Source organism: Ambystoma mexicanum, chromosome 10, assembly GCF_040938575.1.
Source record: "Ambystoma mexicanum isolate Mex_15411 chromosome 10, UKY_AmexF1_1, whole genome shotgun sequence".
Taxonomy (NCBI): Eukaryota; Metazoa; Chordata; class Amphibia; order Caudata; family Ambystomatidae; genus Ambystoma; species Ambystoma mexicanum.
The window spans coordinates 970,432,189-970,448,386 of record NC_090932.1 but is presented as its reverse complement, the minus strand read 5'-3'; positions in this window follow the sequence as shown (position 1 = coordinate 970,448,386).

Below are 16,198 nucleotides of genomic sequence, written 5' to 3'. Positions count from 1 at the left end.
TCCTGAATCGCCCATGGGGATTTGCATATGTGAAAACTACAGATATGAAAGTAACTTTGAGAATATTATTAATGTCCTGTGCCAACGTTACCAATTCAACATAATTCCTGCTAGAAAACACTCTTGGGATATATGCTGAAATGCCTGGCTCCAGAATTGACGTACTGTATGCAGTTATGGTTAAAATGATTGCCTTTGAATTTAATATGATGCTTGTACATGGCAATGGACTCGTGGGCACTTGCTTACTATTGAGTTTCCACACAGTGTGATGCTTTTAAAACAGACAACATACAGCTGCCTTTCTTGGCACTGGGCACCTTCCCGCACACCGTGGGCATGCTGCACGGCATGCCCCAGGTCATATTTCCCAAAGTGCTCATGCATGTGCTGGAAGCTCTTCTGCGCCATGTTTCCCAGCACATCTTCCTGCCCACCATCCTGTGCAGAGGAATGCCATGCAGGCATGTTTACATGCAGCAACCCACTTGGCCAGCGTGGTTGCTGCTCTGGAATGCACCCATGTGGCGTTTGTGCTCCCCCCAGGCATCTGAAGAGGCATACCGCAACCAGAAGCAGGATCAATCCCTCAATTTCACCTGCAATCCAGACCTCATCATAACACACTGCTGTGCCCGCTTACCTGGTTCCAACCACGATGCTATGGTCCTGTGGAACAGCACACTTCATGGACACATGGAGAGGCACAGGGGGCAAAGGACATGGATATTGGATGAGTACAAGTTCCATCACGCAAACCAATCTTGCAGCACTATTGAAATGACATTTAGGGGGTAGAGAATAACCACAACTAAAGAATACATGCCCAGTCAAGGCCCTGGTGAAGGGGGGACAACCCACAGAACCTGGACATGAATGGCAATGCTGTAGTAAGTCGCCAAAACATGTTTGTTGCCCCGAACGGCTAGCAACACACACAAACAGGACTACAGGAACCACAATGCAACATCATGAACGTCTCCCTGCCTCCTGATGAGTACATGCCACCCGCAGAAGAGGAGCACTCACTGTCTGTGGGTGCTGGGCTGCCATGTACTGAGCCTGAAGAGGGTAGGGATGGATGTCTTGTTCAGCAAGAACAGAAGGACAATACTTTTTAGCACAGTGATATTGATATGCTATGCACCTCTGTAAATATAGTCACGTTATGAATTAAACACATGTACACAATGAATGTCTGAGTGAACTATTTAATTGATAAATGTGAAAACACCCATCACACCAACATCCCTATTCCCCACAGCACCATCCCCAACATATCATCCCTCCCCGCTTCCCCTCCCCACAACAACATCCCCTACATACCCTCCCCACAACACCATCCTCAACACACCCTCCCTCTCCTTACCCCATTCCCACAATGCTATCCCCAACACACCCATTCCCCCCACCTCGCTTGTGCCTATGTACAGACTGCTATCTACTGTCACTTGTGTGGCCTCTTGCCCTTACGAGCCTCCTCCATCACGGTTGGAGACATGTGGTGCGTGGAGCTGCTATTTGGGGTGCTGGCCAAAGATCCCTCTGTGGGGGTGATGCTGGTGGACTGGTCCAACTCAGGCCCCCAGATGAGTTGGAGAGTCAGGAGCATTCTGGCCTGCGTTATCTCCCTCACCCTCTGTACCACGGCAGTCAGGGCATCAGATGTAATAGCTGGGTGTCATTGGTCCTGATCCATCGCACTTGCTATCCTCTGTGAGGCACCTTGGACACATACTCGAATGGCCTGCAGGTGTCAGCCGGGTTTCCAAGCGCACCTGGCACACCCGGTTGTCCATCCTCCTCCATATATCATCCTGTGTTGCCTGTACTATGGGTTGTGGGCTATGGAGAGGGCTGGTGCTGAAGCAGGGTGACCTCTAAGACCTGACACCCACACTGCCATCCGTCTCACCCTCTGACTCCAGGCCACGCTGTCCATCTGGCTGGTAGTCCCACTCAGGTGACAAGGGGGTGTCATGGGTCAGTTGGGTGAGTGTTGGCGCAGCTGCTTGTGCCTGCCAGCCTCTGGCTCCTCTGTCACAACCACTGTGGCCTGCTGTTGGGTGGCGGTTGTAGTTGCCAGGGGTGCAGTACCTGCAGCTGTGTCAGCATCGCTGCCATCGGGTACCACTCCTGCCCCTTCTCCTTCCCCTCCCATTGCCTGGGCAGTGCAGGGATGGTAGCTTCATGTGCTCTTTGCCTCTTTTTCTGGCAATGTGGCCTGTACATGCGGTTGTGCTGGGAGTCCACTTTAGCTCTGCTTACATATGCATTGACTGTTGTTGCTTTTGGGTGCATTGTCATGTAGTGGCACCTTCCCCTGTCCATTGGGCCCATCACTGCGCAGGGAGACATGCTTAGGATGGTCACTGGCCAGTGCCTTGCCAGGGGAAGGGGGGACATTCAAACTCACCAGATTCACCTTGGCTGCTGACTCCAACCTCAGCAAGTCCCTCAATCCCCTCCATGTGGAGTATGGAGCTGCCCATCTCCTCCCATGGGGACAGGAAAAGAGGTCCACAGTGCTGCCTCCTGTGGTCAATATGTACCACTGGTGTTTGGAAAGGAGGCTGCCGACCTTGCCCTTCTGTTCGCTCCACCACTTCCGGAAGTCCTCACCGTCCAGTGAGACTGTGCCCACAGCCGTGACCTTGTCACTGATGCCTCTCCAGATAGCTGCCTTCCTTTGCCCAGATGTTTTACTATGCCGGCAGCCATATAACTCCTCTGCATGGGCCACTTCCTCGTCAGTGAGGACCTGCAGCTCAGCCTCACTGAACCCATGCTCTGCTAGACTCATAATGAGCCCCTTAGTATCGACAGTGCATGATAGGGAGTTCTAGAGTGATATTTGCTGCTGATTGAGGTGCAGAAATAGGCCCAAAGTTCTGGATATCCTACACAAAAAGAAACACACATCCTAGCAAAATCAGAGAACACGGCCCTAGGGATTGTTGAAGGTCCTCAGAAACAATGGGTTGAGGTCCATACTCACATCTGGGAACTGCCAGTTTCTTTTCGTGAGCCTTAAATATTTTGGTGCAGTTTCATGGTTAATGAAATGCCACAGATGGCAACAACAGCTACAGCTAAGATAAGATCCCCTGAGAATGACTATCCCAAACACATGGAAATGGTGACCATGCTCAGGACAATGATTGTACAGAACAGCCTGGCCAAGACAGGCGGCTAAGAGTTGCTCTGTAAGCTATGACAGGTGGTCATGTGCACTGTGACTACAATAAATGTGATAAATACAGATGACTTACCAGAGGAAATTCTCCAGGAAGTTGTAAGACCTCACAAGACAAGGATGAATAGCAATTATTTTAAAAGCACAGCACGACATCACGATTTCTGTAAAAGCAGCACAACATATGCTAGCCTGTAAGATATCAGAGTCTCAAAGATCAATAATCATTATCCAACAGAAAGATGATGGCAGATCACGATAGAAAGAAACATCTAGAACACATTTCTGCCCCCTGTTATTACCACAATAGCCTGCATTGTGTCTCCTTCATTGCTAACTTTAGACTTCTTTCCCCATCTTTCTGCCCCTGCATTTTTAAAATTAGGCACGACTTCCATTGCTGGAATCCCATTCATTAACTTTTATTGCATAATGTTACTCCTGAGAATCACCTGCTGCTGTATTTTATTGTATCCTCTAGAAAAGTGCTAGCTGTTTGTATTAAATTTTAATTTATGCAAGAAAAGGGTTTCACACAGAAATGACTTACCAAGTAGGCACACACAGAGAGCATAGGCAGTCCTAAGGTAAGGTGCCTTTACCTAGGAGAAATGTTGGATTGAATGACATAACCTTGATGGTGAAGGAGTAACAATAGGAACATAAACCAGGGGCAGAAATTGGAGGGCATCACCACATTTCTACCATTGAGCATGTGGCTAGTATATTTACATAATTACAAATTGCATGGAGTAGCCCTGAGAGCAGACTGCAGTATAGGTGGGTTGGGTAATTAGTTTGGGTAGTTATAGGAGGGCATCTTTCATTGCTAGTCCGTGGAGTTTGAGCCTTGCTTTAAAGAATTCCACTGAAGAGGTGGCTTAAATTGCCAGAGGGAGAGCATTCTCCAGTGGAGCAGGGCATGTAGAGAAAGGGTTGAAAGTGGGAATAGGCACCAGAGATATGGGTGACTGATAGGTTGTGAAGAGACCAGAAGCAGGGAGTTTGCTAGGACGACTACAGTGAGATACATTTAATGGTGGGGAGGGGTAAGACCATGGATGGATTTATAGACGAGCAGCAAGGCTTTAAAGAGAGAGAGAGTGATTTTGCGTGGAGAGCCATCCAGCATGGTGAAGGTAGGTAGGACTGGAGGGGTATCTTAGTAGATTGATAAGGGTGTGTGTCATAAAGTTAAGGACTTTGTTGTGGGGAGCAAAATAGTAGCGGCTAAGCCCAAGAAGTAGGTTTACTCAGTAATCCAGTTTGCTGAGCACAAGTATAGGGATACAGATTTTAGTTGAGTGGTGTGTGAGGTGTGGATAGATTTTCCCAAACTTTAGCAGGTTGTGTCCGCCTGTGTTGGCAGTGGCCATGATGAACTGATAGAGTTTCAGGTTTCTGTCAAAGAGAACTCCATATTTGGGGGCCATGAGTTAGTGGGTGAGGAGATTTGGGGAGAAAGAGATGGGAGACAGGAGAGTGGGTTTGGCGTGGAAGGCAGAGAGACACATGACTTCTGTTTTGGAAGAGTTTATCATGAGGCAGCGTAGAGCATTCCAGTGGCAGATGGTGCTTAGGAAGTTGGTTATGTGTAGGGAGTTTGAAAGGGCGAAGGAGAGGAAGGAGAAGAATACCTAAGTATTGTCAGTGAAGACGTGAAAGTTAAAGCGAAGGAGGAAATTAGTTTGCAGAGGGAGGAGGCAAATAGGGTGGAGAGGAGAGGTCCTAGATCCTATCCTTGAGGAACACTCATGGGAATGGGTCTTGGGGAGGAGGTGATGTAGTGCCACTTAGAACGGAAAGGTGATAGAGATAGAAGGACATCCAGTTGAGTACAGTGTCATTGAAGCCAAGGAGGGAAAGAGTTTGAAGGCAGGAGGCATGGGCCACAGTGTCTAGCAGAGGTGAAATTTATAGAAGGATGAGAATGGAGGAGAGGTCATTTTTGTTAATGAGTTAAGAGAATTGGTTCATTTTAAGTGGATGAGCACATTCTGGATGGGGTGTTTTGACCGAAATCAAGATTAGTGGCCTTATCAAGAGAGTGTAGCTTGGGATAGTTGAATATTGGGTTGAAGACAACCCCGTTGATGATTTTAGAGTGGTAGGGAAGGAGAGAGACAGGTCTGTAGAATTAGAAGTTGCCGGGGTCAGCAGTTTGTTTCTCAAGGAGAAGTACGGTTGTGGCTATTTTTTAAGAAGCTGGGAAGATACCAGAAAGATAGGTTGAATAAGGCAGAGAGGTGAGTGGAAAACATAGGTGCAAGAATGGATATAGGTTCTTTGGGGTGAGAAAGAGAGGAGAGTGCGGGGACAATGCGAGTAAGGAAGGATGAGGGTGAGGGAGGGATAGATTGAAGGGTAAACAAACACTCTGGTGATTTTAGTGGAGAAATAGGAGGCAAAGTCTTCAATTGAGAGTGGAGGAACATGTACGGTTCTAAGAGCGGAATCATGTGCTAGAGGGGCATGGATAGCATGAAAGGGTGTGAGTGGATAGGGGAAACAAGATTATTGGAATTGGGAGATTTAGCTAGGATTACAGTTCTCATCATCCAAGAATAGTAATGCATTACAAAGCAAAACAAGCAGTTATTCACAAAATAACAATAATAAAATGCATACAGAAAGTTAGAAATTAGATCAAATAAACTAGTTATGCTGAGAACACTATCATTCAACAATAGTGCTCCTTCATTGGCAGCTTTTTTATCCAGCACGGAACACAAGTATTTTTGTGCATCGGCTATTGTTCCGGAATTGATCTTTCTTAAGTGTGGAATCAAATGCCTTGTCCTTAAAGCATGTAAAAGAGGGGAAAAGAAGAAAATGAGTAAGATCACCCAGAGATCTACCATCACAAGGGCAGAGTGCACTCAAATGATAACTATTTGTATCAATATGTATGGTCTACACATTAGGTATTCATAGAAAATTGACCCTTAGATTAAACAGCACACACCGTTTACGCAGACTTGCTAAACATCACACATAGTTAGTTTTTGCCAGATGACATTCAAGTGTGAAGTATTGAGAAACTGGGATTTTTCGTAACCCAGCAATGTGGTGTAGGTTCCTTCACTGGACCCGGAATGAGCAAGCTAATAGTGTCTTTTGTGATACTTTAGGAAAAGATATAAAGAATTAGGAGACACCATGGAAAATTAATTCCTTTTTTGGATCATTTAACCAAGGAACTTTAGTGCAAACATCCAAAGTTGGCAGTTTCTTAATATAAAGATGTGGCAGGTGTAACTTTGTATGTGACCAACGTCTATTCCAAGCATTTTAAGACTAATTAGGTCACTTATGTAATCTAGACCAGCTTCCTGATGTAACTAATAGGACAAAGCACATTTTTCCACTCCTACGACCCTGAATAAAAAGAAGTTCTCTTTAATTTGGATCAAGGACACAGGAGAATACCCCCAAACCTCAGCACCAAAAGCACTGATTGCAGTTGACCTAGCTTTGTAAATGGGGAGAGTGGATTCAACCTCCTAAATCCCTCCCAAAACGAATAATGTCTGTCAGCCCTGGTGTGCTTTGCATTGTTGTGGGAGCCCTGATCTACTGGTGCCCACTCGGTACCTGGAACGTTGACCATTTGCTGCCTGACTCTATCAGGGCAGCCTGAACACCTGCCACAGGCTCTGCTGCGGTGCAACCCAACCCCATGATGGAACAATTGACATCCTGGTAGTCCTCTTGGACGTGGGCCGTGCCCCCTGCTGACCCACGCACCACCAGCCAGCAGCTATAATATCCCACCTTGGGGTAAAGCCCCAGGCAAAGCCTTGGCCAGGTCCAAGATGTCTGCCATCCCTGGCATGTGTCACAGTGTTGTGGGAGCCCTGATGTACTGCTGCTCACCCAGTGCCTGGAACACTGCCAAACAGCTGCCTGACTCATTCAGGGCATCGTGAGCACCTGCCGCCGGATCTGCCGCAGTGCTCACCAACCCTGGTGGACAGATTGACATCATGTTTGTCCCCTTGGACATGGACCACGCCCCATGCTGACCCGCTCACCGTGCACTGGAAGCTATAAAATCCTGCCTTGCGGCAAAACCCCAAGTGAAGTCCTGGCCAAGTCTGAGCTTTTCTGCCAGCCCTGGCGTGTGTTGCAATGTTGTGGAAGCCCTTATCTAATGCTGCCTGGAAACATTTGCCCACCTTCTGCGTGACTCCATCAGGGCAGCATGAACGCTTGCCGCTGGCTCCGCCATGCTGTGCCCCAGGCCCCTGATGGACCGATTGACATCCTGCTGGTCCCCTTTGATGTGGGCCATGCCCCCCTTACCCACCCGCTGAAGCTATAACATCCCACCTTGCGCCGAAGCCCCAGGCAAAGTCCTGCCAAAATTATGGCGAAGTCCGAGTTGTCTGCCAGCCCTGGCATGCGTCACAGTGTTGTTGGAGCCCTGATCGACTCCTGCTCACCCGGTGCCTGGAATGTTACATTTTCCATCTGCTGCCTGACTCCATCAGGTCAGTGTGAACACCTGCCGCCGGATTCGCTGCAGTGCGGCCGACCCCCTGACAAACCGATTGGCATCCTGGTTGTCTCCTTGGATGAGAGCGACCACCCACGTTGACTCACCCACCAGCCGCCAGAAGATATCATCATCATCATCATCATCAAAACTGATTATTCGGATACAAAAAAAATCAAAAACAAAAATAGCAACAATACAAAACACAAAACCTTAATCAATACAATTTAAAAGCGAAAAACAGTAAAAAAAAAAACATTCACTGAAAACAATTTGCAGTCATATTTTTCACTCTAGATGCCCCCTCATGAAACAACAATAAAGCCCAGGCAACAGAACATGAATCAGCTGTCAAAAGAAAATACAGAGCCGGTCTACATTGCACAAAAGAGAGTTTTCTTAAAACTGGTAAAATCGTCCTGGCCCTGATATGTAAGCATGCTGGGCAGAAGCAGATAGGTCCTCATCACGAGTTGGGCGGTATACCGACAGTAAATGCTCTGGGATACTGCCCAACACTATTAGCGTTCCCGCAACTCGGTCTGGCGCAATTTGCGCCAGATCCGAGTTACAGTGGCACTGATAATCCCCATTTATTTTAAATCCATGGGATTCTATGGGGCTTTTCAGCACTATTACCATCGGTGGTAATATCACCGGTGGTAATAGCACTGAAAATGAGCAGAAAGTTGAAGATTTACCTCCAGTAACTTGCCACCCAAAATCGGCATTGGGCAGAGAGGTAATGCAGCGGTAATAGTGTTACCACTGCATTTTTATCACTCTGCCCAACCTATGTCACTTTTCTGCTTTTTGAAGGCAGTACATAAATAAGACCGATTTATTTTGGTCGATTCTGTCCAGCCCTCAAAAAAACGAAAAAGCACACGGCAGATTTTTTTTAAATTCAGGGGTTCCACCACCCGAACCCCCCTTTTGTCCTTGTCACTCAGCTCCCCAGCCCTCATCATATACACACACATACACTTTCATTTCCGCTACCATTTCCCTTCTTAAACAGCGTTTTCTCAGACACACAGAGACACAGACACGCACACAGAGACACCTGACACGACATAACTCCTCCTCTGTGTCTAGCTGTGCCCGTCAGTTTATGAAAGACCGCTTTGCGTGGTCACATAGCGGTTTTTCTTAATCGATCTTTTTTTATTTGGCTTTTTTAAAACTATTTTTTCACCTAATACCAAATAAAGTGTGAAAGGTTTTCCGGGTCTGGATTGCACAAAGCAAAACTACTAATCTCATCAGGGCACGCCATTTAGCAGTGTGTGCATTCAACCCCAAGCAATTAAAACGGGCTCTAGAATTCAGCCAGCAGTCTGATGATCTATGGCTCAAAGTTAGATACAATTATATCAAGTCAACCCGGCTGAAAATCGCTTCTTTCCTGTTTGCATTGATTAACAGTTCCTTGTTCTCCCGCTGTTCAATGACATAAAATCTGAACTGTGCATTGAAAGAATTACACTGGGCAATAGACAGCAAAGTGCACGGTGAAAAAAGTGCTGTAGTGTTAATTTTGGTCAGATTAGATTTAAAATAACCCAACTATGGAATTCTCATAAAACCTTTTTTTGTGCAATTTCCCCTATTATAAAATGTGTAATTGACGCCCTTGGCTAGCCCCTATATGTAACCAATGGGAAAGTGGGGCCAAACGCCAGTCGTCTTCCAGAAAACAAGCTCCCAGTTATACATGAACTGCAAAGTTAGCCACTGAACAGGAAAGGTTTCTTTAAAAAACTATTGTCAGCGAGTTGTAATTCTGGAATATTCACATGGCCCCAAAGCATAGCTCCATAAATGACAGTCGACTTTGATGGCGCAGAGTACATTTTAAGAATCATACGCAGAGGCTAGCCCTGAAACAATGACATAAAACGAGAAACGCCCCCAATGACTGGCGCATTCGCCCTCTTTGTTTCTCGAAATGGGCTTTGCCAGACATTGAGTTTGAAACGTGCGTACCCAAATAGTGAAAGGCCTTTATTTAAATTTTACTCAATAAGAAAAACTGAGTCTTATCAAAACTTCCTCGCGCTTGCTTTTCCTTCATTAGGGAACGTCTTCACGCACAACCCTCCATCTTCTCATAGTCGGGGTAAATATTGTAGACACGCCCTGGGGATTTGCGTCTTTTTCTAATTCCCTATGCTGGTTCAATTCTTTGGTCTGTTTGCTCTGAGGCCACATGTAAATTGATTTTTTTTCATAGTTAAGTCTATTAGCTTCGCCATGGCCACCGTCCAATTCGTTTTTTCGCCTGAGATCAGTATATTCCACCAGTCATCGGGCTCCAGGATCCAAGCGTTGGCGAGCAAAGATCGGAGGTAAGCTTTTCGATTTTCCATGGTTTTCGGACAGTCCATCACTAGATGTTTCAAAGATTCTGTCACTGCTTGGTTTCCACGCAGGCGACACGACTTGAGACTCTTAGATTCGCGGATAGCTATGATCTCCCGTGTTGGTAGCAGATTTAGTCTGGCTTTCAGAAACAAGTTTCTCAATTTTTTGTCTGGGAATTTTAGACAGTAATTTTGTGGTTTTTTCAGACTGTTGAAAGTGGGAGGTAAATGGGTTAGAAGTTTATTTCCAGCTGCTTTTTCCACTGTAATAATCCAATCCCACTCTTCCATTTTTTGTTTAATTCGGTCTGGGTTTTCCCTCAGATCTTTTTCTGAGCAGGCTATTTGTGTTAGATCGTCTTTTCTAGCCTTAGCCCATTTGTTTAAGGCTGTGCATTTTCCTGCTTCGATTTCTTCTCTCAGGATGTCATAAGTGCGTAGAGTGTCAGACATGATTATTTTCCTGAATAGTCTCATTGCACTTTGATCCACTATAGACGCTAAGGATACCAGGCCCAATTCTCTCCTGATTGCCGGCATAGCTGTTGATTTCGGAAGACCTAACAGCGTTTTCCATACCTACCTCTCCAATTTTGTCCATAGCTTGCGCGGTATGTACAATGAAGACTCCGTTCCGTAGACTAACAATGGCACTACCTTTGTTTTATAAAAGGTTATCGCCGGAGTTAGCGAAAATTTTCCGTACTTCCTGTCCACTGCTCTTGTTTGTGCGGTCAAACGCTTAGCTTTCTCCCACAGTTGACTTTGCCATGCGCTGTCCATTCTGGAACTATCCATCAAAACGCCCAGGTATTTGATGCTCTTGACGGTTTCTATTTTGATGTTATCGAGAAACAATGACTTTTTTTTCGTTTGACTTGGGCCTTTTTCTATAACCAAGATCTTTGTTTTCGATTTATTTATCTCAAGGTTGTTTTCACTGATGTAATTTACCAAATTGGATAGTTTCCGTTGAAGCCTCACTTTCGTTTGATCGATCAGGATCACGTCATCAGCATACAACAGGCGTAGAATCTCTGTTTTTCTGATTTTAGGCGGAAATGCTCTTATTTTACTTTCTGAGTGCTAGTAATCTCCCAGGAACACTATGAATAAGGCCGGGGCCAATGGGCACACCTGCTTAACGCCTCTGTTTACCTCAATCTCCTCGGATAAGGTGCCCTGATGGTTTAATTTCACCCTGATTTTAGTCTCGGCATGAAGAGCTTTTATTGGGTCCATCACCTCTTCCGGGTAGTTCCAAGTTTGTAGTTTAGACCACAGCTTGTTCTGGTCTATCCTGTCAAAAGCCTTTGATAGGTCCACAAAAGCCAGAAAGATCTTAGGCGCCCCTTCCTTTACTTTGGCTTTCAAGATGTTCAAAAATAGAATGTTGATCACGGTGCTGCTGTTTTTTTGGAAGCCCGTTTGCAGGAAGTCTTTCGATGGGCCGTTTTTTTCCCAGATTCGGAAACGTGAGAGCAAGTGAGTTGCGGAAATCTTCCATATTATGTCCAATAGGGCAATAGGTCTGTAACTTTGTGGCTCACTTCGGGCTCCTTTCTTAAAAATTGGAACTATGACCGCATTCAGCCAAGTTTTCGGGATCATTTTTTTCCTGCAGCACTCCTCAAAGCTCTTACTGATCACTTCCGACCATTCCTTCGGGCACAGTTTGAGGTCCACGTTTGTTAGTCCATCCGGGCCCGGGGCTCTAGATACTTTCAATTTGTTGATTGTCCTTTCAATATCAGCTGGATCAGATACATCTATCCAGGGTGTGTTGGACCGTTGTTATTCCATATACACAGCTCTGTCCGGGCTCTTAAATTCTGTGGTTAGGTACCGTATCCAGCTTGCTTCAGGCACAGCGTTACTCTGCACAGAGCTTGGTGTGTTGGTCATTGCTTTTATTAGGCCCCAGAAATCACTGGATTTTTTTGATTGCAATTTGCCCATCATCTCCTCTGCGTCCTTTTGGCATTGGCGTGCTCTGTGCTGTTTTCGCCAATTTTTGTGCCCTTTCGTTTCCTGCTTCCATTTCTCCCAGTATTCCTGAGCATTAGTTTTTTTGGCTATTCTTTTCCATCTTCGTACCACTTTTCTTTTATCGACCAATGCTTTGTCAAATGCGTGTCTTGCAGCGTCTGGTTTACTACTGGTGTTTTTTGTCACCTGCATTCGAACAGCCAGTAACAGCAGTAGGTAGTTTGTCCTGTCTTCAATATTATTCGCCTGGTTATTGTTCACCTTTTGGGCCCAAGCTCGTTTGATTTTCACGATGTCAACTTCAGTTATCCTGAGTTGTATTCTATGGGCGTTAGCTTCGATAGCTATTTCGTAAGATTCTTTGCTTGGTCTGCTGCCTTGCCATGTGCAAGTCAGTAAATTGTGGTCGCTTTGTTGAGTCTTTATGACCTCGAAGCTCCTCATGTCGCTTGTAATACCCTCTGAAATAAAAATGAAGTCCAGGGTCGCTTTTGAGGAATTTCGTTCCCACATTGGGAGGTTTGATTGCTAAGGGAAGAGAGAGGCTGTGTTTTGTATGTTCCTTACTCTGATGACTTCATTCCACGCCTTTCCTCTTTCTCCAGCTGCTTCTTTTATCCCCCTCCCCTGCGCGGTTCCCGGCTGTATGGTCCCCGGATCAATGCATTTTGCGTTGAAATCGCCACATATTATGATTTCAATCCTCTCGAATTCCTCATACAGCTGGTCGATCGTGGAGCTCATGTTAGCACAGAACGTTTTTGTGGACATCCGTTGCGGGTTCCAATAGCAGTTTACTATTGCTATGGACTTTGGGTGCGAGTCTTGCTTCCTATCATTCGACTGTCTCCATGATGTCAGAACCACCAGCAGTTCGTATGCCTCTTTCCATTTTCTTGGTTCCAATAGCCCCTGTCCTGTTTTAATAGCTACAAAGAGACCGGACGATGGTCTACCTAGCAGACCTTTCACCGCCGATGAGATTTCCAAAGTATAGCTGAGAAAAGCCGGCTTATCCACCAACCACGTTTCTTGTAGATATATTATGTCGTAGAGGCCCAGATCAACCTCTCCGACTGTTGTCAAATGTATGTGGCCTCTTGTGTTCCATGAACCCAAGCTGAAATTTTCCTTTTCGGGCCTCTCTGCGCCAATGCTGTAATTTTTCTCAAGGACGCTGGGTGACCCTGGTTGTTGCTATTTTCCTGTGTTTTTTTTCCAACTTTACGTTAACCATTTCCACGGGCCTGTTTTGCGTTCAGTCGATACTACCCCCTCACTGTTGGCCTGGGCTCTTTTCTTTTCATTGTTTCTCCTTGGCTCTTCAACTGTGGCCCTCCGTGTCTCACGATGCTTGTCTCCGCTCGGGCAGTCCGATGTATATCCATGGTCCCTGTCCCGGTTCTCCCTAATGTTTCGGGACCAACTTGCGTCGTGGGTTTCTTTACCCCTCCCGCTTCTATCTCTCTTTCGGACTCCTTCCCATCTGGGGTCGCGGTGGTCCTTTCGGGCTGCGTGCCGCTCCTTGGCGTAATTCCAGCGGTTTTGGCGATAGAGCTCTTCCGTCTTAGATTTATAGTGTTTTAGTAGTTTAGGACTTCCTGCCTTTTCCTTTGAGGGGGGCCTTTTATCCCTTATCCTGGTTAACTCTGTCAGGTGGAAGCCCAAAGATTTGATTTCATCATAGGCCTGTTGGTCAATGTGTTCAATTCCCGCTGAATTGAGATGTAGATAGGCCTTTGCCCTCTTTTCCCTATGATATGGCTCTACTAGCTTAAAGTCTTCCGTTCTGATTTTTTTTAATGTTTTCATTTTCTTCGTTATGTTCAAAACTGTAGGTCTATTAAGGATCAAATATCCTCCTTCAGTGTCCATTTGCTCCAGTTTAAACACTCTTATCTCCTCTTTAGCGCTCTTTTGTTTTACCCTTTCAGATCTTTGCTCTCTCTCTTTACATGGGCTTTCTATTATGGTATTTTCTTTTGATTTGTTCTTTATATTTTCCGTCGTTGACTGGTGTCTATTTTTGGGTTCAAAATCCTTTGGATTTGCTGGCAGTGTCGTGGTAGGCTCTTTGGAAGCATGCTCTTTTTCTGCCCCCCCCTGTTTACTCCATCCAAATCCTTTGTTTGCTTAGCTGGTTTACTGATTTTCACTGCGTCTCTTGAATATTTGTTTGGTTCTGTTTGCTCTTTTTCTGCGTGTATGGACATATTCATTAGACCGGAACTCTCCATGAATTCCTCTGCGGTTTTTGGCGATCTGGCGGTGCCGTCGTCCATCCACCGTTCAGTTTGTTTTACGTGTTTCTCCTTTTCTTGCTGCCCCGACTGTATGAGGATTATCTCCGCTGGGTCGCAGGCCTGGCTCAAGTTTTTTATCGGGCTTCTTATTTCCTCTGTCTGATGCAATAGCACTTAGACTGTTTTCTTTGTGCTTTGGCCCGAGTTCACTTCCCTTTTCTCTGTGCAAGGTGTTGGCAGAGGGTTTCCGTTTTTCTTTGGCTGTGGCTGCGCCACCTGGGATTTGGACTTCAGACTACTGATTTGTTTAGTTTGTTCGTTATTTAAGGCTTCCATGATTTCGATCTTCTTTTCCAGCATTATGATTTTGCTTTCCCAATTGAAAGGCTGGGGGGTAACTCGGTCTTCTACAGCAGTGATATAGCTTTCCACATGGGCCAAATTGCTTATCATATTTGATAAAATTGCGGTGTTGTCTTTGGCATCCTCTTTAATTGCCTCGTATAACTTGCAGAATGGTGCTAGCACAATTGACATCGCTGACATAATTGCTATCATGTCTGGTTTCTTATTTGGAGACTCTTTCTGCATTGAGGCTGCAATGTCACTTAATCTTCTCTTTTTTGGAGATTCTTGAATTTGTTCCTGTCTTTGCGTAGCCACATGAGGCTCTATATGTAAAGCATCCAAACGGGTACTCTGAATTTTGTCCTTTTTCGGTTTGGGCCCCGCTGACCCCTTATTCAGTAGGACGTGTTCCCAGAGGACTTTGGACACCTCCCTTGCTTCGATAGGCAGATTGTTAGGCGAGCCCAACACCAGATGTGGCTTTGTCCATGCCACACGCTGCTCCCTACTGGTCCGGCCCTCCCCTGGTTCTTCCGTTGAACATATGATCTCCTGGATCCTGTTTTTTTGGGGTTGTGTTTGAGGATTTGGTGGAAGGGCGCTGAGCTGGTCCCTTTCCTCCAATACTTCCCAAACCGTCTCCCCTCCGCCCTTATGAGGTACTTCACTTTCCTTTACCCTCTTTTCTGGTATCACCCCTTTAACCTGCTCCTGGCTGTTAGGTGCAGTGGCATCCATTTCCGTTCTTCTCTGCTTTAATGCTGGTGATGTTTCGCAAACTACTTCGAGCATTTCAGCATCGGACACGTCATCTTCCGTAAGTAGCTTTCTTTTATGGTGTTGAGTAAAGAAAGCCTTTAATGGACATGACAGGAGAGGAGTGGGCAGCCCTTTCCTTATGGCTCCTCTTATTCTCCTTTCCTTCTTAACCTTCTGTACTTTCGGTGGCTGTCTACTAAGGGCTCTTTTGCTTGGTGTTTTTATTGCCCCTTGATTCGCACCTTGCCTTCCCAGTTTCATGAGGGTTTGATAGTTTGATCCTTTTTTTTTTCCTTTTTCTACTTTTTCAGGATTCGGTTGATTTGACTCAGTTCCCTTTGTTGCCTTGATTTCGTCTTCTGAGTCACGAGACCCGGTATTATCCGAGTCAGAGGCTACTTCAATCACTCCCTCGTCAGTTTCTTTACGACCTTCCGAGTCCGTATCGGTGTTGGAACCTGTTTCGCTGCCACTGGTCCCCCTAATGCGCTTATGTTCGTGAGATCTCCTTTTGGGCCTTATGCAAAGCCTTTCCTTCTTTTGAGGGGTGATCGAGTTACCACTGGTGTCAGTGTGCATCATTGCCTTTATTTTTATTAACTGTCTACTAGGCTCCGACTCCCCCTTCCTTCCAGATTCCGATCTCCCCATTTGATGACCCAACAGCTCGTGTGTAGTCCCCCCATGGCAGTTTTGCTGGTTTGGAGCCGGTCTGGGAGATGTATTGGCGTTTGACTCCGCCTCTATGGCTCCCCTCTCGGGACAGTCTGTGGATCTTGAGGAACTTTTACTTACGGGG